We start from the raw sequence: 24,798 nt of genomic DNA, 5'->3' as shown, positions 1-24,798 counted from the left end.
ACTTCATTGCTTTATATGATATGGCCAACTATGATGACCTTTGCAACTTTTTGCACTGTCTGGACAAATGCCCAATTAGATCAATGCTTTCTACATACTGTAGGCTATAATCACAACAATGTTCTTAAGGCAATATATCATCACAATAATATATTGCAATTATTTTATGTATTTATTTTAAATGCTTATTTTAACTGCCAATCTATCTGACCTGGAGGCAGCCATTTTGCTTGTGATGTAATCACTGAAATATTCACTCTCCTTTCCTTTCTTGTTCACAGTGCTTTCTTTTGACAGGTAAACATACATTGAACAAAACACAATATTAAGAAGTAGTTATATGCTATTTTAATGGCCAATAATGAGATGTGATGTGCATAGCCATCAATAAACAAAATGGCTCCCTCTACGTAAGTTGTTTGTATATTGTGGTCTAACATAAAAAGTGAAGAAAAGCATAGTTAGTTGAGTTATATTGTGATGTTGCTATTGCCTTCCGCAGCTGACGTGAGTGCAGTTTGAGAAGAAGGCAGGTCTCCTTAAATCTATGATTAGGATTACTACTGGCTTCATTATTTAATGCCCTGGTTTTACCTTAATGCTTGCACAGACTTGCAATCATGGTTTCACGTGGGGAAATCGGAACTGTTAGCTCATGCATGCAGTGGGGATAAATCCAGGACGGGCCCAGCCTGCTCTGGAAAAATAAAAAAGAAAATAAAGCTGGTAGGCAAGCCGACCACTGATGAACAGAGGGCTCGACGGCCTACTCAACACACAGCAGACACTGTCAATGAGATTAAAAAAAAAAAAAAGAAGGCGAGGTAGCGATCTTCTCCCCTCGTCCTACATGTGTCGTTCCGGGCTCTGCTCACACTCGTTGTGAAGGCTGTAAATTATGCTGGGATGTTCTGTGTGGCATGTTACAGCAGATCAAGATGATGTGTGCGAGGCAGAGAGGAATGCGCGGTACACGTGTGCTGCTGCAGCCAATCTGACCAGAGGAATTTCCTTTCGGATATTATATTCTCCCCCTTTCTCTGAGCTGGCACAGCACAGGTTAAACGTTGTTGTTGTTGTTATTCAGGGGGTTGTGGGGGTTTTTTTTGACAGCTGGGCTCCAGGATCATCACCCAACTTCAGCCAATCAGAAGGCTGTTTCCTTTCTCACCTCCCCTGATTCTCTCTTTTTTTTTAGACTCTTTGGAACAAGGAGACAGGAGAGGTGAGCAGTACACTTTGTCTGCCACAGTAGAAAAAAAAAATATGGTTCTTTAACAAGGCAAGTCAATTTAAAAAAAAAAAAAAAAAATCCCTGCTCAGATATGTGCGTAGTGCATCGGGGAGGGATGGCAGTTAAATCTGGGAAAGGTTTAGCAGCAGTCGGCCTGCTCTTCTTGCCTGGTTGCTTTTGAAACGTTGACGTGGGGCTGCCGAGACACGACTGGTCTGAAGACGGAGCTTTTCGATTGGCTACGGTAAGTCCAATGGAGACCCTGCCATCACGAATGTCCCGATTCCGTGAATTCCCCACCGTGCAGGGAATATTTATTCGAGCCCCGCAACAGAGTCTGCTCCGCAGATATAGATCGCCGTTGGGAGGCGTAGGTCGTTTCAATGGCCACGTGTTTCTTGGGGACTATGTTTTGATTTTTAAGGAAGACGTCTATCAGTACAAAGACCCTTAAGTTTCGGACAGTGGGTGCCTGTGTGCGAGTTCCTTTTCCGTAACAATATCTGATGAGGACTAACGTGGTAGGAATTCCTGGTATTGGACACTGATAGAAGAGATTCGACTGCCGGAGAGCCCGAGTGGCTCGACGTGATCGTATAGTGGAGAGTGATCTCTTAGCCATGCGTTTGGTGCGGCTTATTCGGCTAGCACACTTCATTATGATCAGGTGATTCTTCTCATGAGAGAACATGAGCTTCTTTTACGAGGGCTCTGCTCTCACTTATTTTATGCTTTTTGTTGAGTTCATTCACCATATGATAAGTGGGCCAACTTGCACTGTGCATAGTCAGGCTGAGTAAATGATCGTCCATGTTCAGTGGGAAATGTAAGCTGTCAAAGACTGACAGATTTTGCAAACAAGTGGACCTGACTGTATACGGGGAAAGGAATACAACGTATAATGTCACCCCTACCCTCCCCCCCCCCCCTCCCCATTCAAAGACTGGCTGAAATTTGGAGGGTGGTAAATTAATCAGCAGCTCCAGAAGGACTGCCCTTCACATGCATTATACCCCCAGGGTCCTGGAGAAGAAAGAGGGAAGAAGGTGAAAGTCTCTCGGAAGTGGGAAACGGGCAGAAGCAGTGAAAAGAGGAAGATTGGTATTTTGTAGGCAGTCAGGAAAAGCCTCGCTCAGGGGACGGTTTGCATGGCAGAGCTCCCCATATTGGGAACTATGGACGCCTACAAGGAGGACGGCCGGATGAAGGCACCTTCCCAAGGCCGAGGCTACTCAAGCAGGAATAAGAAATCTGCGCAAGGCCTGCTGAATTCAACTGGAAACAAGGCGGCGCGTTCTTATTTTGTGACTTTGCACTGACCTGCTTTTCTTTTCTGATGGCTCCCCCTGGTATTATTACAGCTCCCATCCTACCGAAAGTAGACCCCGAACGGCGATGGGTTTGGAACCCCCTGATATACTGCTTGCCCCGTTAGAAGGAATAACCTTCACTGCCTTATCTCAAAGCACTCAACTGCTCCCAGTCCATGCAAGGGTCACGGAAAAGTATATTTTTTTTTTTGTTTCCTGGAAGGCTTAACTATCCCGAGAAGCCTGCTGAGGGGAGCCTGGGAATGCAGACGGAGGCGCTGCTGTCTCTCTTGCTCAGGTTTCCCCAAATCCGCTCTGAGGTGCCCTGCAGTGCCTGGGGCATGTGTTTGCGTGCTGCTGCACCTGCCCCCACGTCGGGGCGGCACTAGGACCTGGCAGGCGGTGGCTGGCTTATGAGTCAGCCCCGCACTGAGCGCCGAGGAGAGCTCAATGAGCAGAGAGAGACGGGTGAATGGCTCGCCGGGGACTGGGAAGCTGGGCAGCGGCAGCGGCGGCAGAGCGAGGTGAGTGCGCGCTCCTCCTGCCTCCGCGCGCAGAGTGAGGCGTTCGCTCCTGGATCCCAGCGAACTCGCTGTGTTTGCGCTGCAGCTCCGCGGGCTCAGGAAGCCTCGGGACGTGTTGCATCTTCCTGTGCACGGCCAGGCAGAGGCAGTGAGGGCTCGCCGGCTCCAGCTGAGTGCACCTGGCCGGCCCGGGGAGGCTGCTGCTTGCTTCCTTCCCACGTTAAAGAAGGTGTGGGGGAGCCCTGACCGAAGGCACCCAGGCTTGCTCAGGAGTCAGCAGCCCTGGCCCCTCTGAGCCCCCAGCCTGATCCGGGGGGGGGGGGGAGCAGGCAGGGTCTGCCCCCCCCCCCCCCCCCAGCAGCTTCTCTTTGCTTTAAACTGGTGGCAAAGCCCTGGCGCTTGCAGGCTGCAAGCTTGGGAGCCCGAAGCTCTGAGGCAGATCCTTCCTGGGGCTGTGCCCGGCTCGCTCCCTGGGCACTAAACTCGGCTCGGACTCTCCCTCCCGGCTCCCCGTGAAGGAGTCGCTGCCCCCTCACAGCTGGGCAGATGGGGTTTACCACTGGGTTAGCAAGAAACTCCCCGCTTTTCACCTGGGGGGGTTGTTAAGTTTGCAGGGGATGCTGCTGAAATGACCTCTTCAGTGCTCTCAGCAGGAAAAGTGACAGCGGCTTGGGAACGTCTTTCCTCTCTGCTGACTTAACCATTATTCCTGCCTGCACGGAAGGCTCCCTGCAGGGAGAGCCCCAGTCCTCTCCCTGCAGGGAGAGGACTGGGCTGAGGTCCGTGCCAGGGGTGCTCGGGGGTGTCAATGACGAAATAATCCTATGAGTTTGTTTTTTATGCATCCCTAGCCTTATTACCCCCACCTCCGAAAAACTTCTGCGGATGCCCCTGGTGCGAATTCACCCCCCTTTTCTGCATTGTTTGAGGTTTGTTAAGATGTTAGATCGGGCTGGGCTTTTACTTTGCAGCAGTCATCAGCTGAGTTCAGAGGCAAATCAGATGTGCTGTTTGTTTGTTTTGTTCCCTAGACCAGTGTTTTCTGCATTTGATTTTGGGTTAAGAAACCACATTCATTTTGTGAAATTCTGCGGAACCCCCCGCTTTCTCTCCCTGCTCCCTTTCTGGAAAGCACTGGGTTAGAGCCATTGCTTCCAAACGTTGGTGCCAGGCGTGGTTTGCATTGCAACTGAAAGGAGAAACCCAGTTTCTGCAGCCTTTCTACCTGTCTGTGACTTCTCAGCTGATGATGGAGTTTGCTTTGGCCAGCAGCAAAGGCTGAGCCACTTTTGATTAGAAGGCAAGCGGATCGCAGAAATGTTGGAAAGCTACCATATCGGATCAGAATGAAATGCAGAACTGGGATGCTTTGCTGGCATCCTACCATTCAGCGGTGTCATTTTAAGGCAGCGATGCATGGGTGGACTGCAATCTAAGAGAGAGAGAGAGAGAGGTAAACAGAGCGGGAGAGAGTTGGTTTTACTTTTTATGAACCGTAAATGCTAGTTAGACAACTATTTCAAAAGAGATTTCAGCACGTATCGTATTGCACCATAATATTTACTGCTCGAGACGACAGATGTGAGCCATGTTACACATTAAACCGTAGTGTTTATTGCATGGTCTCCTGAAATATTTTATAAATAACATGGCAAACATGTTGAGGTCTAGCATGGAAGGTTTGCATCTGCTGTTTGAAAATATTAACATGATTTGGAGTTGTAAAACACACTGTGTAATGTTTAGTAGCACAACTCCTAGCCGGATGAATATCTGGCTACGTCTACAGAGCAAGTTAAGCCAACAGTGACCTCTACTGGCCACTGCCACCTAAACCAGTAGAAGTATCTAGTACGTGAAGTCTAATAAAATGCCAGTTTATTACTATTCATGCCAAGAATGGACATTAGGGAACAAAAGTTCTAGCATCCAAATCATGCTTTTCAGATTAGCCAAAGACTACTGATCCCTAGTCAAGTCTCCCCATCTTAAAATGAGGTGGGGGGAAGAGAGGTGGAGAAGGAGAATACATTCTTTGTTTTTGAGGGGGTGTGGGTCCTGGCAGCTTCCAGTTCAATTGGAAGTGAGGTTTCTCCCCCTGGTATAAAATCCCTACCCATCCCAGTGACAGTTAAATGAGCCAGGGGTTACAGACTGTGCCTGCTGAGTCTGGCCAGTGGGTGTCAGCGCTGAGCAATGGCTAAGTCTCCCCCTCCTGCCCCCACCAGGGGATGTTAATGCTGCATCCCAGCTGGCCTAGGGGAGAGGACCTGTCCCGGGAATACAAACCCATGGGAGCGTGCAGCATAGCTGCTAAGCCACGTGGCTGGCCCCTAAGCTACTAGGCCCATTGTGTTCTGTGATACAGGAGAGCCTCTCCGAAGGCTGAGTAATACATCTGCACATTGTATAACTTCTGTCTATTCAGTCCCTCAGCAGGTGATGTCATGTTTAAGCATCAAGTGTGACAGGGGTTGGGTTTTGGGTATTCATGCCTCTTACCCCTAGGGTAGGGATGGGAACCCGATCTCTGTAGCACAGATGGGTGAGTCGGCCGTGAACATTGTGAGTCTTTATAAACTCTGATGCCCTTTCTGGGGTGAAAGGTCAAGGCCCATCTTCTCAGCTTTTTCCCCCTTCCTCCCCCATAGTAAATTTCACCAAGTTTTCTGGACATATTTTCGTGGACCTGTGGCCAAGCTACACGAGCTTGGATTGAAAAAAAAAAAAAAGGTTTTGATTTTTCCATGTTGGTTTGAACCCTTTCCCCTAATCCCTGCTTCCTTCCAGTATTAAAGCGGTCCGGGGAGGGCTCCGGGATTATTCCGAACCAGTCCCCAGAATGCCCTGTAACTTAAATTTACAGGCTCTGTTCTACTGACCAGCTCCGTTTTTAAATCACTTGCAAACCACCTGCAGGGGGTCTGCCCGATGATCTGATCGGATGCAAGACGTCTGCAGGCAACTTTACAGGGGCTAACAGTGCGCAGTGACAGCTCTGCAAGCCAATCAGAAGCTGGCTGTGCCACGCACATTACAAATAATAATAGCAGTGTTCCTGTCCCTGCACCAGTCACTGTGGAGCCCAGACCCAAAATCCCGTTCTCCTCTTTCCTCCCCCTCCTCTTCTTCTCCCCTTGCCTGTACCTCCTGGGCCATTCAGCGCAGCCAGATGTGAAGGTGCAGCTGCAAGCTGTGTGTCAGACACGGAACGGTAGTGGCTGCCCAGGACCCGAGGAATCCAATTAGGGCAATGCTTTAAGATTAATGCTTTAAGCGTCAACTCGGGGATGGGTCATTCTCAGACAGTTTTTAGCAGTAGCTGAGCGTGAGGGTGGAAGTCGAGAGAGCAGCGTGTCAGAAGATTTTAGCAATTGTTTGGCTGGAATCATGATACTCCTGGTCAGAGAGAGATCCAGTAAGGCTTATTTATTTATTTGTGTGATTTCTAGCCCGCAACCATCGCAGGAAGTTGGAGGTGGGGTACAGGGGAAAAAAACCCCCCATAAAAACAGGACACAAAACAATGTGGATAGGAGACACAGGATCGTACAGATAATAGGCCGCAAACTGCTGCTAAGGCGTAGATCCCTGGCTGGATGCGCAGAAGTGCCAAACCATGCAGATGGTAGGACGAGTTAGCAAAGGAAATCAGAATTCTAAGAAACCGAAACATCTGCGAGTCACGGGCTCATTCTGCAGGGGGCTCCGGAGTCCTCCTGGGCGGAACTGCGCTCGCTGTCTCCAGCTGCAGAGCAGCTGTGTCCTCTGCATCTTTGCAGAAGATTATCAGCTGGATCTCTGAGGCCAGGGAGGAAGCAGGGCTTGGCTCGGGCGTCCTGAGTGAGAGCTGATCCGGCAGTGGCCCCACCCACGGGCTCTGGCACTTCCCCTGCGTCTGCACAGGCTGTTTTTTTAGTAGGACCGAGCCGGAATGGCAAGGCATCTGCCCGTTGGGTGGGTGACAGCGCACAGGTGTGATTATTGCATCCCTTAAGGTGCTCAGCTCCCTCCGAATGTTCTAAAGGGAAAGGACCTTTTTGTCTGAGAGTGCCCACGGAGGTGCGGTTGGCGAGTGGGAGGGCCGGAAGGTTCTGCGCGCTGCCGGCGGGACACGTGCGTGGGGCTTTGCCGGATCAGATCCAGGCTTGCTTGTTCGTGGCACACGGTCACTGAGGTTCGGCTGCATTACAGCCACCAACGTGGCGGCGGTCTCTAGCTGACCCCAAGTTCCAGCAGCTCAAAAAAAAAAAATTAAGCCAGGATTTTTCACACCGGATGGTTTGGTGGGTTGGCACAGGGGAGATCTCAAGCCCTTTTGGCTTATAGCTGGTCAGCTCAGCTCCGGCTCAGTTTGGTAGGGGCACAAGTCATTATTCACTTATTTATCTCTCATTCATATTTCCGAGGGAACGTGGCATTTTCTTTGCTCCGCCGTTATCTAGTTAAAATATTTCTATTTCGCCTATAGTGACGTTCCCATGCTAGGCAGATTACAAAAGGTTACATAAAACAAGACAAGGCACATATTTATGTGCACAGTGCCCTGGTTTAGCAGACCATATGCAGGTAAAACTAAATTAGAAATATAACAACTTTTCTAGAGCTGTTACTCATTTTAGAAATGTGAATGTTTACAAACTTGTGCCTTAGATGTCTAGTGAAGGGCCTTTGACTATCTGTATAATCGTATAAAAGTTAAATAGTCTTATTCATCCCAGTTGATTACTTTCTTCTCTTGGACCAGCTTCCCCCCCCCCCCCCCCTGGGGGGGGGGAAGCTGGTCCGGGGGGGGGGGGGGGGGGAAAGAGGCTTCCATTCTCCCTATCAGAAGAAATGCTGGAAATAAATCCCCTTTTTTGGGTCTGGGTGATATTTGCAATTGGCTTACATCTCCCAGTAAAAGGGAGCCCACCAGTCGGACTTGCGTGGTGTGTGGCGTGCCCGGGTGTTCGGTGTAGGAGATGTTCACCCAGAGGCAGGGTTGATTCAGAGCTTGCTCATGCAGCCTCCGACTCCATGGCATCTCTCCCCTCCCTCACCTGGAGGGAATGCCTGCCCCATTCGTGAACCGCCGAGCTCCTCCAGAGCCCGGTAGTGAATCAGACTCTACACATAACTCCGTGGAAGCTGGAATTCATCCAAGCTTTGCACTGAACTTGCAACAGCAAACTATGGTGATGTATTTCTTTAGATAAGAGCCAGGCAGGGAAATGTGACTGTTTTTCACCCAGAATTCCTTAGAAGTGGGCGTGGAGGACATCCAGAGTAACGCGGGCCCGTCTAACTCCATGCTACCATGCAGTGCTGGAAAGTTAGAGACGAGATGGCAAAACCAGGACTAGGCTGGCATCGCACGATGGCCTGGAGTTTATCTGGTCACACTGTCTGTGCCATCACACCTAATCACCCTTACAAGAGATATTAAAAAAAAAAACAAAAAACAGATGAAAATATTAATGAAAAGCACAGAACCCTTGATCAGGCAAAGACGAGACTGCAATGGGAGAAGGCCCTGGGTCCAGTTGTATATATGTATTCATAACAATCCATCATAGTCCCAAGAAACACAATATAATAACACTATAGAAATAAAAAAGCAAAATCACTAAACAATTCCAATATTAAGAAGGAAATTAAAAAAAATCTGTCATAATATTCAAATAGTAAAGAAAATAAAATCAATCCGAAAAAAACTAGGTCCCAAAGATTGTTATTCAAGCCACGAATACTCCTAAATTCTTCAAAGCCTAAAAAGTTGAGAATCCAGCTCCCACCGTAACTCCAGAAGGCTTTGACTATATCCGTACAAATACTGCGGGGAAGGGAAGAGCATGTTTGTATAACGTGCACGGACGCAGAATTCGGACCGCAGAATACCAGTAAAGATAGACTTGGATTAGGATATTTGAGGTAGAGTATGCATTGGGGAGAGCTTCTGCCTTTGCGAAGGAGAATTTCCAAGGCAATTTGCACAGGTTAATCAACCGCCTAAGAATTGCCCTGCCTCAGTGTGGCTAAACGTCCTGACACCGTTCCACGACGCATGCGCACTTGTAGCCACACCGGGAGGAGGGGCTTCTGGCAGCCGGTTATCTCGGGGGAGGGGAAGAGCGCACGCAGGCAGCATGTTCAGATGTTTGGAGCCTACTGTCCAGCAAAAAGCCTCCCCCCCCCCCCCCCACAGGAAAAGCCAGTGCAGGCAGCCCCCTGTGTATTTTGTGCCCACAGCAAAGTTTCGGAGCAAAGGTTACGTGTGTACCTCGGCTGCGGGAAGTCCACGGGTAGAGCGCACACGTGGTCTGTGCCCTGAGGCGCACAGCTTGGAAATGGCCCCATTGTGTGGATCAGAGCCGCTTATCTTCTGTTTTGGGGGGTAATTTTTTGGGACTGAGTGATATTTGCAATTGGCTTACATCTCCCGTACAGCGATACGCAGCTTCCACTGCACAGTTTATAAAATACTGGGGTAACTTTAGATTCGTCACGTATGTGTGGATGTGCTGAGTCATGTTGAAAATTACCCTCTAAAATCCTCAAGGTTTTAGACCAGCTCGTGTCTGGGAGCCCCGGCGAGGAGCATTTCAAATTAGTTTAGGCATCTGTCAGTAGGAGCAGCACTCCGTGAACCAAAGGATGCCGCTTAGGATTTTTAGCTGCATTGAAGTGAAGACAGGTTGTTAATGAGCCAAGACGCGCTGAAGAGGTCCTGGACCTTATGTGCGGCGCTGGGGGTGAATTCTGCTCTTTCAGCAGAAGGCGAGGGTAAGATAACTCAACTTCCTTTAACCTGGTCGCCTTTAAGCGCTCATTGCTTAAGTACTAACGTTTATCCCATGGACAGTGCTGTAGCTTACCGACACTAATTGCCCAGCCAATGAGAATACCTTTGCATTTCTCTTCTATATTGTAAGACTTGCGCACTAAACATTATTTACTTCCCAGCGAGTGACTGGATCTCTTCCAAAATGCATGCCGCCTTCCATCAGGCCGCAGATTCTACACTGGATTTGTGGTCATGTAAAGCTTATCAGATGACAAAGGACTTTATTCAGCTGACGTGACTCGCAGCTTCTCGCCCTCTAGAAGGATGAAATGTCATTTTGGCCATTTTATTGGAAACCCAGCCGGGCTCTGGCATCGTTTCTTTTTGCGATGTGTGATGAGTCACGGAGAGATGATAGGAGGCGTTGACCTTAACGCTAAGAACAGCAAATCCAGCTTCCCCTGCCCCCAACCAAGGCCCTCAGAAAGCAGCCCAGGAGCTGGAATGCTATGGACTAATCGCATGACAACATAGCTGCTGATTATTCCCTCAATGTGAATATTTAAAAAAAAAAAAAAAAAAGCCAAAATGACCATATCTTGACTTTGCTTCGAAAACATCTTCTAGTCCAATCCATTATAGTGGGAGATTAAGGGGTGTCCCTCATCATAGCTTTCAGATGTTAGCGACCATAGCTGACGAGGCCAAGCTGCATTTCTCATACTTTTATGTCTTGTGGCTCTCCTGAAAGTAAACACAGAAACATAGGATGCATTGGCAGTAATGGCCATTAGGCCCATCTTATCTGCCTGATCAGCTTCCTTTTCCAATGACCGCACCTGATCTCTGGCTTTCCCTTTTCTTTTTCACAACTTGTCTCAGGCCTTCTTGAATTCTGTTATTACTGTCGCCTCTATCTCCTCCCCTGGAAGCCCATTCCATGGCACCACCACCCTTTTTGAAACGAATCAGTATAGTTTAAGAAATGCTTTTGTTTTGTTTTGTTTTTAAATACAGTTGTAATGTCCACCGATAGTTGGCACCGTAGCCCCCTCAGTTCCACCTAGTCCTGCCCTTCTGCTATGCATGCCTATCGATTTCTGTGTCTCGTGCCATGCAGTATATTAAGTATTATAATAATAATAATAATAATAACAATGGCAGTTGCAATTTTCTCAGCTCTAATTTTTACATGGTAAACCGTGTATGCGCTGGCTCATTGGTAAGTGCTCAAGTCAATTCCTGAGCCTGCCTTCTGCGTCCCAGGCTGGCCGGGGCTGAGGTGGTTGTGGACAGGGAATGCAGGGCCTGGGACAAATCAGCTGGTGTGGGGATGTCGTCCCCGCCCCGACACAATCATCTCTGCACTCCAGGCACAGCACAATCATCAGTGCTTCCCCACTCCCCTACCACCTACTTCGACCTGAAGTCTGAACTGCGCAGGAACGTAGAGTCCCGCATGTACGGACTTAAAATCAAAGCCAGGTGAGGAGGCAAATGCAGGTAAGAGGCACTTTGCTCAGGCTCCTTCTGCCAGCGGTAAGGGTTGGGAGGAGGATGGCACCCAGGGGGAAGAGATGTCAGTAAAGCTGCCAGTCGTGGCTCCATGGCACCCCGAGAAGGGACTTTGCCATGGGCACGTGGCGTGCCAGCTGTTTTCAAAGCGCCAGACTTGCTCGGTGCAGACGGAAGTGGCTGATGTGGCTCCGGTTCTCCCCTTCCCGCCCCCACGCATGACACTGACCACAGAGGCAGGCACTCACAGCCCCTGGGGGTGGGGACGGAGTCGGAGTCCACCCATACCGGCTTCTGGAGGGAGCAGTGGGCCCTGGGGGCCTTTGTCAAGGACTGTCGTCATGATGGCTAGGGACTGAAACGGGAGGAGGTGGTCCTGAAGCAAATAGCGGGAAAGGCTGACGGTGCCCAATAGAGATCAGTTTGCAAGCCAGCTGAAAAGAGCGAAAAAGAGAAAAACTGTAAACAGACTATGGGATCTCGGGTGCTGTTGTAGTTACTGGGCTCTTTAGAAAGCTCTGGTCCGAGGCCTGGCTTTGGACTAAATCTGGGCTCAACGCTGCCAGTGTTGCCGTAAGAGGACCACATTTTTGTAGCACAGTGAACAGCTCCCACAAACTACTAGAAAAATCTGTTTTGCACAAACCGAATGTCCGTCGGAGGTTGCACGGAATCTTTTTTTTTTGGCCTTCGTAAGAAGAGTTGAAACAGATGTTCAACAAGTGGAATTTAAGGGATGGGGGGAATTGATATCATAAAAGCGGCAACATCTGGAACTTTTCTGTGGGTAGTTATTGCAGCGTTTGTATACTGTGCCTCTGCTGTCAAGTTCCACAGGGGTCCCTGTGAAGAAGTCAGTGCGAAAGGCTTGGCTTCCAGCTGCATGGGGCCGTCGTTAAGGTTCTTCCGCACCTTGGCTGTTGGTGCTTAGCTCGAAATTAGCCCTGTAATTATGGAGCTACTGTTAGTAACCTTTAAAGTAAACTAATTTGCCTTGCACAGGTGGATAATGGAATAGTACTGTGCAAAAAAAAAAATAGTATTAGGGACCTGTACAGAGAATTTTAGCATAACCAGTTTGTGGGTTGCCTACACACTGATAAATTGTGAATCTAAAGACAGCACAGAGTTAATTTGCTATTTGTGTCCAGATTTATGGCCTCTTACCAACATACTAGTGTCTCGGAAACAAAAGTGGATTGCCAAGGAAATGGAACGCATTATGGCTTTGATAACAGGAATAAGGCTCTGACTTCTATATTCGCAGCTAATATTTCTTAAGTGGATCTCTATTAACCATTTTTTTCCTTTTGGTAAGATGGATTGGATCATACTAAAAAAATGTTTTGCAGGTCGGTGTGCTTGGTCGTGAAGGAGAGATCCTTGCTCATGAATCATCTTCATTTTCCTTCCTGTTCATATTCTTATTGTCACCACTTTGCGATAACGCAGATTTTTATACCTGCTTTCTTTTTACATCTCAGCATTAGGATAGATGGCCAAGCTCTTTCTGTTCCTCCTTAATTTTAATTTTGGTGCATTCATCTGAGGGAGACTCTGGTTTTTGGTTTTTTTTCCCCCAGACTTTGCAAAAGTTGGACAACACATTCATCTCATGCTCTGATATGGGGCCTTTCACTATCGCCCTCTCTTTCCTACCCTGTACTGCCTTCCTATGTCACATCCATTGGCTCAACCTAGTGGTTTTCTGTTCAGGAGTTTCTTTCCTTCATGTATTCGAGCTCCACGACCTCTCAATTTCTGGTCTTTTCTATCAGCTACATGGAACCTCCACATTACTTGCCCCCTCCCATGCACAATTTCTGTATTTATTTATTAAAAACATTTATATTCTACTCATAGTAATACAATTATGCTGAGCAGATTATAATCATAATTTGGACATGACCAACACCACCAACACATAGGGTTGAATTTCCCGATGTACAATGCATGCTAGTCAAAAGTCTTCTGATTCCAGAGGAGCTGTGTGCAAATGTAGAGAAGGCGAGCTGTCCAAGCCCTTGGCTGCGTGCCACTTTTAAATGACTGGTGCTGGAGTGAAGAGCTCCTGAAGTTTCATTTTGCTTCTAGTAGAGTAGGGTGCCCCTTATTGGGACTGCAACTGATCCCACCATGATGGAAAGCCCTTTAGGACACTGTTAGTTGTTTTAATGGGGAACACCTCTCCGAGGGCCAGATGTGCTAAGCATTTTTCCCATGGATACAAAGTGGATGAAACCACTTAGAACATCTGGTTCTAAGTCTTTTCGTCTGTTTCACAGTCCAATTATATGTGCAAACATGACAAAATTCACAATTGCATTATAACAGAGAGATTGAAGGGATAGAAATACTTTGATAGAAATTCTTGACTGTGATCTTTATTGCATACAGTTGGCAATTATTTTCTTGTATATGTTAGATGCTAGACTGCTCTTGTTTGATACAGTGAATGTCCCGAATGCATTAAATATATTATAGGCTTTCACTATATTTACTGAACATCTGACTCAACCTTTCTCCCGTTGAGTTCCACTTTAGCGTTTCAAAGTGTGCATGGCCAAATTTAATGCATTCTTTACATTGGTGTAGTGACTGCTTGCACACTAGAACATTTGGGTCCTGATTCACTAGGTGTTTTTCCCATAGGTAAAGGATGAAAATAAATTTAAATTTGGGAACGCAGAATAAACAAAGCTCACCATTGCTAACCATCCCTGTTGGAGGCACCACTTGTCCTGTATTTTAACGAGTTTTTCACGGGAGGTGATGACCATTCCGATTTCTCCCTTCTAATCTTCAGCACTCTTCAAACACTGGAGTGCCTTCAACCTATCCCTTCATCTGGATTTTTTGCGTCTTGCAGAGGTCTGACAACTGTGATCACATTGTAGTATGTGGTGGAGCCGTCTTTACACCGTGGGACCACCGCACTCCCAACAATTGCTAACTCATTCGCTTGACTGATCCTTTTTAGAGACTTGGTTCATTAGAATGAATCATTGGGGAAAAAATAGTAAGCATGTAAATAGATTGTGGGCAGCACGGCTTTGGATTATTCACTCAGTCCCTCAGATTTCAATAGCGCCCCGCCGTAACAGCACAAGCTAATTGCAAACTTGGCACTGGGGCAGGCCTTTTGTGGTATAACATGATTTACCGTGACCAAAACTCCATTGCTTCCTTTGAGAACAACAACTTCCTTTCTAAATCAATTTAACACGGTGTGTCACAGAATGCTGATTTGTTAATTGCCCCGCGTCGCCGCTGTAGATCTCATGACCTCAACGCTCAGAATGCTTTCCAACTATGGAAAGCATACACTTAATAACAAGCGTTTGGTTTCATGTCTGAGCTTTAGCTTTTGAAATTCCAGTCTGAAAACTCTACCAAAACCCATTAAAGAAAAGGAAGATCGTTTCAGTTCTGTTTTGACTTTTCCCCTCCAAGGCCTCCTAACATTTAGCGCTAGCCCATTTCAACTTTCATGGTGCCTTCATCTAACCCCCATCTGTCAGTTTCTAGGATACCTATTCCTCTTTCCTGTTCCTACTAGGCAGATCAAGGCCCGGATTTAAGATTTTGTTGCCTATAGGCACGGTGCCATGTTAGTGCCCTTTGAAGCTGAGCGACACATGACCCTAAGCAAGCAGAAGCAAGCTCCTCTTTGTCCTGGATAATATTTGGCACCTTCAAAATTTGGTGCCGTAGTCGGTTGCCTGTTCCTAAATCTGGGCCAGGTCAAATCCAACAATGTTGGGAAGGTGACCTGGAAGTGGAAACCATAGGAGACATCAAGTATGACCTTTCATATTCTTTCTGGTTTTCTCTCTCAACCCCATGTATATCATCAGCCGTGTGTTGAAGCAAAGCACCATCCTTAGTGTCTCCCAGTCTGAGCCAAGAATTCAGCTCATTGTCCAATCAAAATCATTTTCAGATCTGAGGTTTTTCTGTTTAAAAATTGCCCCATTCTACATGTTCAAAGGTTATGGAGGATTAGCTCAATGGAGATCTCTTGCAAACATGAATTTTCCAATCTTTTTGACCGTGAACAGGAAATATGGCTTCCGATTTGCTTGTACTATTGGTGTATGCTCTTGTGTTTGGAATACTTATGGAAATTTACCAACTAGGTGAAGAATGCCTTGTGGTTGCCATGCTAGGCCACTTGGATACATAGAAAATAAGATTTGCCACACTGGGTCAGATCAGTGGTCATTGAGCCAAGGATCCTGTCTCTGACAATGGCCAGTCCAGGTAGCTTGAAAGTACCAGGCAGATGATGGCACACAGTTGTCAGATATGTATTGGGCCTCACCTGCTACTTCCTGTCTATCTACGTGAAGTAAATTCTTTTACAAAGGTGCAGTGTCGCTTAGCCTTTAAACTGGTCCTGTTTTTGCACTGGATTAACTTCCATATTTAGTTCTCTTATGCTTCCCTGTGGGGTGAATTTTCAAAAGTCATTCACGCCCATAAAGGAAAATAAAATCAGTAACATTTAATAACAAACCCATTCAAGTAAATAATCTTAAATACGCTAAAAACAGAACTGACTTAATAAAACTTAAAATAAATAATAACCATGTTAAAATAAATAGGCAAGGAGAGTCACAGCATTAACTCTAGGCCAGATTAAATAAAAACCCAAGCAAGTTCCGTGCTGCAAAGAGCAGAAAGCCATCCGTGCAATTTTCAGAGCAAATGAATGTGCTTTGAGATAACTTATGTGTGTAGTTGCTGCATGAGTTTTCCTAGATGTTACAGAATTACCCTCCTTGAGTAGAATTCTGTAGTAGCTACTCGATAACTTATAGACAGAAAGGGTCATTTCCAGCAGCCCACAGAGAGTGAAAGCCTGGGGATACTTTCATATTTTGTGCCCGCAGACTTATTCACGAGAATCCACCTCGAACGTTTCTGGATTCTGCTGGTAGGTGCGGGGACATGTGATGTTACTGCACGTGCATTTTACACGCAGACTCATGGATATTGCAAGTATGCGTGTAAATGGCTCCCCCGCCCCCTCTCTCCCCTTCTCCAGAACACCTCTAGCCAGTCTGTGCATCCTATTCCAAGGAGCCCACCCATGGGATCATTTTCAAAGGCCGACTTGCGCATATCGACCAGGTTTCTGTGTGTGCAAATCCTTCCGAACGTCAGTGCCATCTAGGATAAGGCAACCAGATGGCCGCATGTCATAAGGGAAATTGCATCTGTGGGCTTCTGGTCCTGCTCATTGTAGAGAAACTGGAACGTAGAGATGCAGCGGTGACATGAAGCAGTCTGTCACTTTATTTATTTTTATTTATTTTGGACTTTTCTATACCGACATTCATGTGAAAATTACATATCATATCGGTTTACAGCGAGAAACACAAAAGTTGCAAGGAGCATTACATAGAACAGGATATCATGGAACTGGGAGCAAGAGATGAACTAAAGGTAACTATTAACAACTGAAAAGGAGTGAGCCACGTGATGATTGGGATGACTCTTAAACAATAGCAAATCCAGAGAGACGTATCAAATAAAGAGGCAATGGTAGAAAAAAACCTATAAGAACATTTCTAGGTACTAAAACAATGCGATAGGATAAACGATGACAATAAGTCCAAAAGGAAGTCAGAATGTATGTTCTGTCTATTCCTAACCAGATGGAGGGACCATTCCGGGCAAGAATAGAGAATGAATGAACTAGAGGAGAGGGGGAGACGACTTCCTTATGTGTGTGAAACAGTATCAATTAGTGATCCGGGAATGGGCCAGGAACACATGAGGGGGGGGAAACTATTAAACTTTTTAGGGTTCTGTGAACAAGTTTCTGATTGAAAGCTGAAGCTCAGTAGAACTGGAATGGGCTGCGAAGCAACTTGGGTGTCCAGGCTGGATTTCTTTGGCCCATTTCGGATGAAAATGTTTATAAAGTTTCTTACTTACATTCAAAACACTTTGAGATTTTTCTCCACTTGGAATATTTAGAATACCTTCGAGCCTGAGAACATTTGCATGAATTGACATCCATCCATGTAAATATGAATTGTACTTTAAAAAAGCAGACTCGGATCATCTGAGTAAACTGTAGAAGCCAAAGTTCAGAGACCCCCAATGAAATCCGAGAGAATTCAGCCATCCCTGTTTAAAATGTCTTTCTTCCCCTCCTCTCAAACACAGTTTTTTATATTTCTTTCTAGTGAAATGTTTTATTTGGGGGGGGGGTGGAGTTTATACGTGTTTGAGCATTTCTCTTCTCCTAGTCACTCTGAAGCTCCTCCCTTGTTCTTTGGCCCTATCTCAGTTGTCTTTAATATGTCTGGGACCCATGTCCTCATCCTTGCTGTATACGAGCTCTAGAGGATTTTATTCATCTTTCTTGTATGGTTTTGGTGCTGCAAATGTTCTCAGCTGAACAGCTGAGTTCTTTCTAATCTTTGGGAAGAACCTGAAAACCTGGCTATTGGTAGCTGCTTCCAGCCCACAGCCGGAACCGTGGTCCACTTAAATCTCACTGCACTTTACACCAGCTCCACTCTATCTCTTCCCAAGTCGCTCTCAATACAATTCCCAGTGCACCTCCCACTACTTCTATTATACCTCTACTACCTCCTCTCCGGTCTTCCTTTATTTATTAGGCATGTGCATTTGTTGATCATCCATTTCATTCGTTTCGCTTTACAATCTCTTCTCTAGTATGTGCGTAGCCTGCCATAGTACATGCACGACAATTTGGGGTAGATTTTCAAAGGGTTACGTGCATAAGTTAGGCGCGTAACCCTTAAAAAAAACCTTGCGTGCGCCGAGCCCCGGGACGCGCGTATGTCCTGGGGCTTTCGAAAATGGGCGGATCGGGGGCAGGGCCGGGGGCGTGGCAGCAGTATGGGGGCAAGCCGGGAGCGGGGACGGGGGTGTTCCCAAGTCCCCCGGCACAGCGGCCGTGCCGGAGGTTCGCACGCCGGAGGGAACGGAGGAAGCCTGCGCGGCTCGGCGCACACAAGTTGCACAATTGTGCACCCCCCCTTGCGCGCGCCAACCCTGGATTTTATGACAGCGCGCATGTTATAAAATCGGGCGTATATTTGTTCGCGCCGGGTTGCGCAAACAAATCTACGCTCGCGCGCAGGTTTGAAGATCTGCCCCTTTATGCGCATGCTAGAGATACACTCATAACACGATTAAAATTTGAAAAAGACGCTCTTGTGGCATCCTTTCGTTTGTTGCTCACCTACGGTTTCACTGGATCGCCTACCCTGTTGTTTTTTGGGTCCAACGAATGTACCTGCCTATATTTAGTACACCTTCCATTTATTACCTCTCCTGTCACCCATTTATTTACTACACTTCCTAGTTTATACCAATTTAATATTATATTATTAATGCATTCTTGGCTATTTACTCTTGCTTGATGTTATATTATTGATGTACTCTGCCTATTTACATTTGCTTGATGTTATATTATTGATGTACTCTTTGCCTGTTTACCCTTGCTTGTTTTATTATTGATGTACTCTTTGCCTATTGTAAACCTCACACCATGCTGTAACTCGCCTTAGACTCTTCTGTTGGAAAAGCGAGAGATAAATAAATGATGATGATGAGGATGATGGTAATATAAACTTGCATTGGTTTCTATTTTGTAATATTGTACTTGGTTTCATTTAAAAGTTTCCTGGCAAATATTAAAGTTATTGAAGCACCAGAAAGCCTAAAGGTTAATCTTGTCGTACACGAGCAAGGTAGCAAAATACCTTACTTGTGGGTTATGTTACTGTACAGAAAATATATGGGTTAATTGAATGTGGCATATTACCAATATGCTGTGACACATTGCATTGAATTAAGTGCAAGATCTCGCTCTTCCTAGGGACACTAAAGCATGCTGTATAATAGGAACCCTATCGTAAAGTATTGAGCACTATTTCAATACTTTTGGATAACGACATAGTAGCATACATAGTAACATAGTTTTGATGACAGAAAAAGACCAAATGGTCCATCTAGCCTGCCCAGCAAGTTTCTTATGGAAGACCTGTGGCTCCTAACAGATTACTCCCATGCATTCCCTTAAAGGTAGTAACTGCCGCTCCATGCAGGTTACCCCCATGTTTCTGTTAAGGGCAGTAACTGCCACTCCGTGCAGATTACCCCCATGCGTTTCATTAAGGGCAGTAACTGCCACTCCATGCAGGTTACCCTGATGTTTCTTTTAAGGGTAGTAACTTCCGCTCAGTGCAGGTTACCCCCATTTTTCTGTTAAGGGTTGTAACTGCCGCTCCGAGCAAGTTACCCCCATGTTTCTGTTAAGGGCAGTAACTGCCTTATGTTCTTATGCCACTCTGTGCAGGATATCCCCAAGCCTTATGTTAAGGGTAGTAGTATTAACAATCAAAACCAAGCACTGTCAAACATAGAGCAAAATGACTGCTAGCAACAGGGTGAACAGCCTTCTTGATAATTGAGACAATGGTGCTTGGATGTGCTCTGCTTTGGGACTTGGCCGTAGGAGCAGTCCTGTGCTTTTCCCTAATGTCTGTATATCAGTTCCCCAGTGACCCCCGCCATCGAAGCGGAGAGCGATGTTGCAGTTGCATCAAAATCATGAAAGCTAATTGGTTACGGGTAGTAATCCCCATGCCTTCCGTTAGGGGTAGCAGCTGCCACTCCACGCACCCTTTGCTTCATGTCCACATTGTTTATCCATTGCCTTTTTGAATTTGTTTGCCCTTCTTCCGGAAGGGCATTCCAGGCATCCACCACCCTCTCCGTGAATAAATATTTCCTGTAATTGGTTCTGAGTCGTCCTCCCTGGAGTTTCATTTCATGACCCCGAGTTCTACTGCTTGCTTTACAGTGGAAAAAGTTTGAGGATCGTGCATCACTAAAACCTTTCAGGTATCTGAAGGTCTGTATCATATTCCTTCGGGGTAAACATATTCAGGTCCTTCAGCCTCTCCTCATAAGTCTTTCGATACAGACCACACTCCATTTTGATCGCCCTTCCACCTCCGTGGATACGGTCTCCAGAACTGAGCACAGTACTCCAGGTGAGGCCTCACCAAGGACCTGTACAAGGGTATCACCACCTCCCCTGCACGCAGAAGAGCTCACCCGTTCACACATGCGTGCGTGAATATTAAAATCTGGCATGCCGACACACGCATGTTATAAAATAGCCGCGTCCATGTGCGTGTCCCAGAAACCATGCACACATGGACACGTGCGTTTTGTTTTTTTTTTAAATCTACCCCTTAGGTTCCTTGTTTCATTCACACAAACACTGTTACACAGGCTCCCTCCCTCTCTCTCACTACACCATTGCTCTCTCGTACACACAGAATCCCTCTCACTCACACACACACAGAGGCGCCGCTCATGGTCCGCCGAGACTCTGCTTCTCTCAGCCGCAAGCAGGATGGGCGCTGCTTGTGGCCCGCTGAGTGTCCGCATTTCTCGGCTGTGAGCAGTATGAGTGCTGCTTGTGGCCCGCCGAGTCTCTGCCGCCTGCCAACTCTCTACTCCTCTTGGCCGCGAGCGGGATAGATTCTGCTGGCAGCCCACCGAGACTCTACTCCTCTCAGCCATGAGGCTGCTCTTTGCCGCCCCCTAATGGCTGGTAGCCTAGGCGAGCGCCTGGTTCACCTATTGGGATGCGCCGGCACTGGCGGTTGGTTATGTGCCTGTAGTTCAGAAGACTAGATTTCCTAATATAAAGATTAAGAAACCAATCTCTGATTCCCATTATGCTTGTGGAGATATGAAAGGCAGCATCAATGCATGTGTACGAGTGTTTTGAGGTCAGGTTAGAATCTGAGGTCTGTTGAGTATTCGAGAGTGGGGATGACAAAGCCGACATGGAATCCTTAGGTAGCCCTCTCTTCAGAGCACAGAGCTGTGAAAATTCGTTCCCTGTGCAATTTTTCCTTTCCATCTATTTGTTGTTGAAATTTGAGCAAGGTACCTCACCTTTTAGGCACTTATCTACATTTTATTTTTGCCTCTATCCCCTTCCCAATTGTGATAACGGTGGTTTGTCACGCACCACGCGTTGCCGCCTTTCTTGTAAGCAAAGTGGCTGTCTTGGGTTCTTTTTTTCTCTGTTGTTCTGTTTTTTTGCACATCACCCTGGATACAGGTCATATGAAAGCTGCTGCGCTGGGCTGCTTTCCTTGTCTTTCCTATGTAGGAAGCATTCTTGACATTTTTTCTCAGTTGGGAATGGAAATTTTAAACCGTTAGGCGTAGATAAGTGGCATTGAAGATATATTTGTAATTGCATTTATGGCCATATTACAACCATCTTTCCTCATAAAGTTGTAATTCTTTTAAAAATATTTTCGTGGCTGCCTAAATTGTGCTAGACTGTTCAGGAGGATATACCCATGTGTGGGAGAAGGTTTAATTAGAAAGGTATTTTTAAAAAATGCATTTCTGTATACAGCAGCCAAGACTTTTGGCAACAGATTAGAATCCTTGTTATAGTGGGAAAAGTCTTTTGTTAAAGGAATTAAGTTTTGCTGGGCAGCATAGGTAATATTATCCGAAATGTCCCCTCCAGCACAATCTCATCTAACAGGGATGTGAATTCATTTTAAAATGAACCGAATCAGGTAATTTTCTTTTTGGTTCATTTTACCCTAGAATCCCCTGAAAATCCTCAACATTTTCGGGTTCATTTGTTTTGGAAAAAACTGTATACTATTTGCGAATAGTGCCTGCTATTTGCGAATGGTGTGCACTACTTTCCGAAATGAATAAAAACAAAAATATGGGGGGGGGAAAGCCCATAAAGTAAAAAAAAAAACCCCAAATAAAAAGTGATCCAGAAACAAATAAAATGAACCAAAACAACAAAAAAAAAATTTCCCTGCACATCCCTACAATCTAATAGCACATTGTTATGGGAACAGAGCTGGGGAACGACTAACTTAACGTCAGCAGATGTTTCCGCCTTCCTCTGGATAACTGCACAAACAAGAGATTATTTGGAGGCAGTGGATGGCTGTTTTTCTTCAATCCTATCGTGCCAAGTATTTTTTGGGCGTTATATTGTGCAAGCCTTCCCCTTTCTCGTGTCCTCACTGTGAAGGGGGGCTTCCACCTGTAGGTTTGTTTCAAGCTGGGTGGGTGGGGGCAGGAGGGAAGATTACCTGCTAGGCCCTTTCAGTTTCTTTTCTCAGATTGGAGTAGACGTCTTCGCACACAGGACTTTGGCTGTAACTCAGTTTTGTAGCGCAATGAAACGTCTTCGCTTGTGACAATCTGGCAGACAGTTCATTTATTTGGTAATGAATCTGCTTCTTCCATTTACAGAGTCACAAATAGGATCCCCTGCTTCTCTAACACAGGGTCTCCTCCTAAGGGGCAGGCTTTGGGAGTGCCCTCTGACCCTTAGGACAAACCTTGACCCTCTCTAACCTTTGCACCTGGGCAGAAGGGTTCTCCTCCCCTTCTCGGTTGATGGCCCTGGCTGACGTTGACTTCTTTTCTCCCTGATTACGAAGTATTGTGTGGGCACCGTGCACACCGACTTAACGAGTCAGTACCGAAACTCACGGTTTCTGATGAATTGCTGTGGACTGCTTTTTGGGTTTCAGATTCCTCTGTGGCACAGGTGCCACCACTGCCAGCTCTGCAGGTGCAGTGGGCGTTTGAGCACCGCCATGATTGAGCAAACTCCTTTCACTGTGTCCGGGGCAGGCATCATTTGAGCTGCACCCTCCAATCATTTTGAAAGGTTGGCTCCTATGCTTTCTGGTAACGCGGACCTGAAACTTGAAGTTCAAGCTCAGAGATTGGACTCTCCCTTCCCTTTGAAAAAAAAATCCTGTGAGTGAGAGCTACCTTCCACTACACTGGAGAATCTCTCACGTCTCCTCAGTCCTCAGCCATAGGACTGCAAAGAAAATAGGAATGAAAAGCTTTAGAATTGCTTTGGAAGAGAGAGCGCCCGGTGCCTACAGATCCCTTCCTTAAGTCTGCATCTACTTCCCTGCACACAACAGCTCCTGTGCTATCTGTTTGCCTCCTTGTTTACTAGGGAGAGAGAGCGAGAGACTCACTTTTCTCCCAGAAAGTCAGTCAGGCCTAGAGGCCTCTACATACCCTATTCTGGCCACCTCTCAAAGGGGGTGCTCTTACAAACAGACCATACCAATTCCTTCCTACCAAAATATATCCTGTTTAAAGGGGACCCATTTATTTAGTGAGGAATCTAAGAGACCCTGGTAATCCTAGCTTGGCATGCCGCTCAATATGCCCTCATCACAAAGGCCAGATTCAGCTAAGAAAAGAGTCATCTTCTTAAACCACCAACTTTCTTCTTAAAGCTTTCTTTCTTTAATAGTTTGCTATGAACAGAATGTGCATTTCAACCCAACTGCGGGTTTTCATCACGGTAATCAAACTGTTTTGACTGTAGCTGCAACAGCCCAACAATAAGACAAATTCTTTGTCATTCTCATCGTAAAATACTGTGGTTCATCATATCTCTATAATGTTGAGGAGAGGACAGACCTCATGCCATCCCAAGACAACACAACTGGAATCCTTCATTTCTTGTTGTGTTATCCCAGCTACACTCGGATTATTTGGTGACCCCCAATGCAAACTGACTCATGAACTGAAACATGTACCAGGTTAGAAGTTGTGAAAAGACAGTCGGAGAGCTGCTTTTATTCTTTAGGGGGTTGTGTGATTCCTTCATGGTCTCTTCAGAAGGTGTTTATTTGTCTGATTACCTTCTTAACCATGCTGCTCCCAAAGAGTTCAGCGGCATCAGACTTGCTGATGTGAGACCTGACCTAGTATAATTAATGCAAATCACAAAACTCTCAGTCAGTGGGTTGAGGTGTCATGCCAAAGATAAAACTGGGAGGAGGCAGAAATCATAGTCTGACATCACTAGGCAGATGCCAGCGTCTCATGGAGTATTTCACTATCTTTTGTGTACCGATAATCTCTCTCGTTCACAGACGTGTCCTTAGAAACTTCCACTATAGGCTCCTGTCCCCTTGTTTCATTGTAAAACTTACTTTGGAGTAGAAGTTGAGGTGCTTATCAGATATGTTTATCACTATAGCCAGGATGCGTAGACTTGTCTTGCAGCCTTTCGTTTCTATCCTACACGAAATAGCTAAACACAGCAAGGTAAACCAGTCACATATTTTGTACACAAACCGCTCCCCATTTCATCGGTGCCTGGCAGTGTTTGGCAGGAATGGGTTTTGATGCTTACGCTTCAGTGCAAATGTGAACCAGAATTCTTTCCTTTCCTCCCTAGCCTTGCGAATTGGCCCAGTAAGAGGAGATGGCCCTCCCTTGGCCTTACCGGTAATGATCCTTTAGTTAAATTGAGTGAAAGTAGAGAGAAAAAGTTCTAGTTTCAGGACAAACCCTTGAAACAGATGTGCAGACCTCCGAAAAAGGAAGCTCTTCAGTTCGAATCTA

General features: G+C 46.3%; 1 protein-coding gene across 2 annotated transcripts in view; it reads left to right on the top strand.

Annotated features, from left to right (window-relative positions):
- The first annotated feature begins 1,283 nt into the window (after positions 1-1,283).
- NGF (nerve growth factor) overlaps positions 1,284-24,798 on the top strand; it is a 50,400-nt gene continuing 26,885 nt past the window's right edge. The window contains exon 1 of one of the 2 annotated variants that reach the window (XM_029573594.1): positions 1,284-1,478. The gene's annotated coding sequence lies outside the window, so the exon portion shown is untranslated. Of the gene's footprint in view, positions 1,479-2,599; positions 3,069-24,798 lie in introns of those variants that run through there. The other variant, XM_029573593.1, reaches the window with a different exon arrangement.

The sequence above is a fragment of the Rhinatrema bivittatum genome, chromosome 12, assembly GCF_901001135.1.
Source record: "Rhinatrema bivittatum chromosome 12, aRhiBiv1.1, whole genome shotgun sequence".
In the NCBI taxonomy this organism is placed as follows: Eukaryota; Metazoa; Chordata; class Amphibia; order Gymnophiona; family Rhinatrematidae; genus Rhinatrema; species Rhinatrema bivittatum.
Note: the sequence above shows the minus strand (reverse complement) of the source record. Positions and strands in the feature narration are given on the sequence as shown.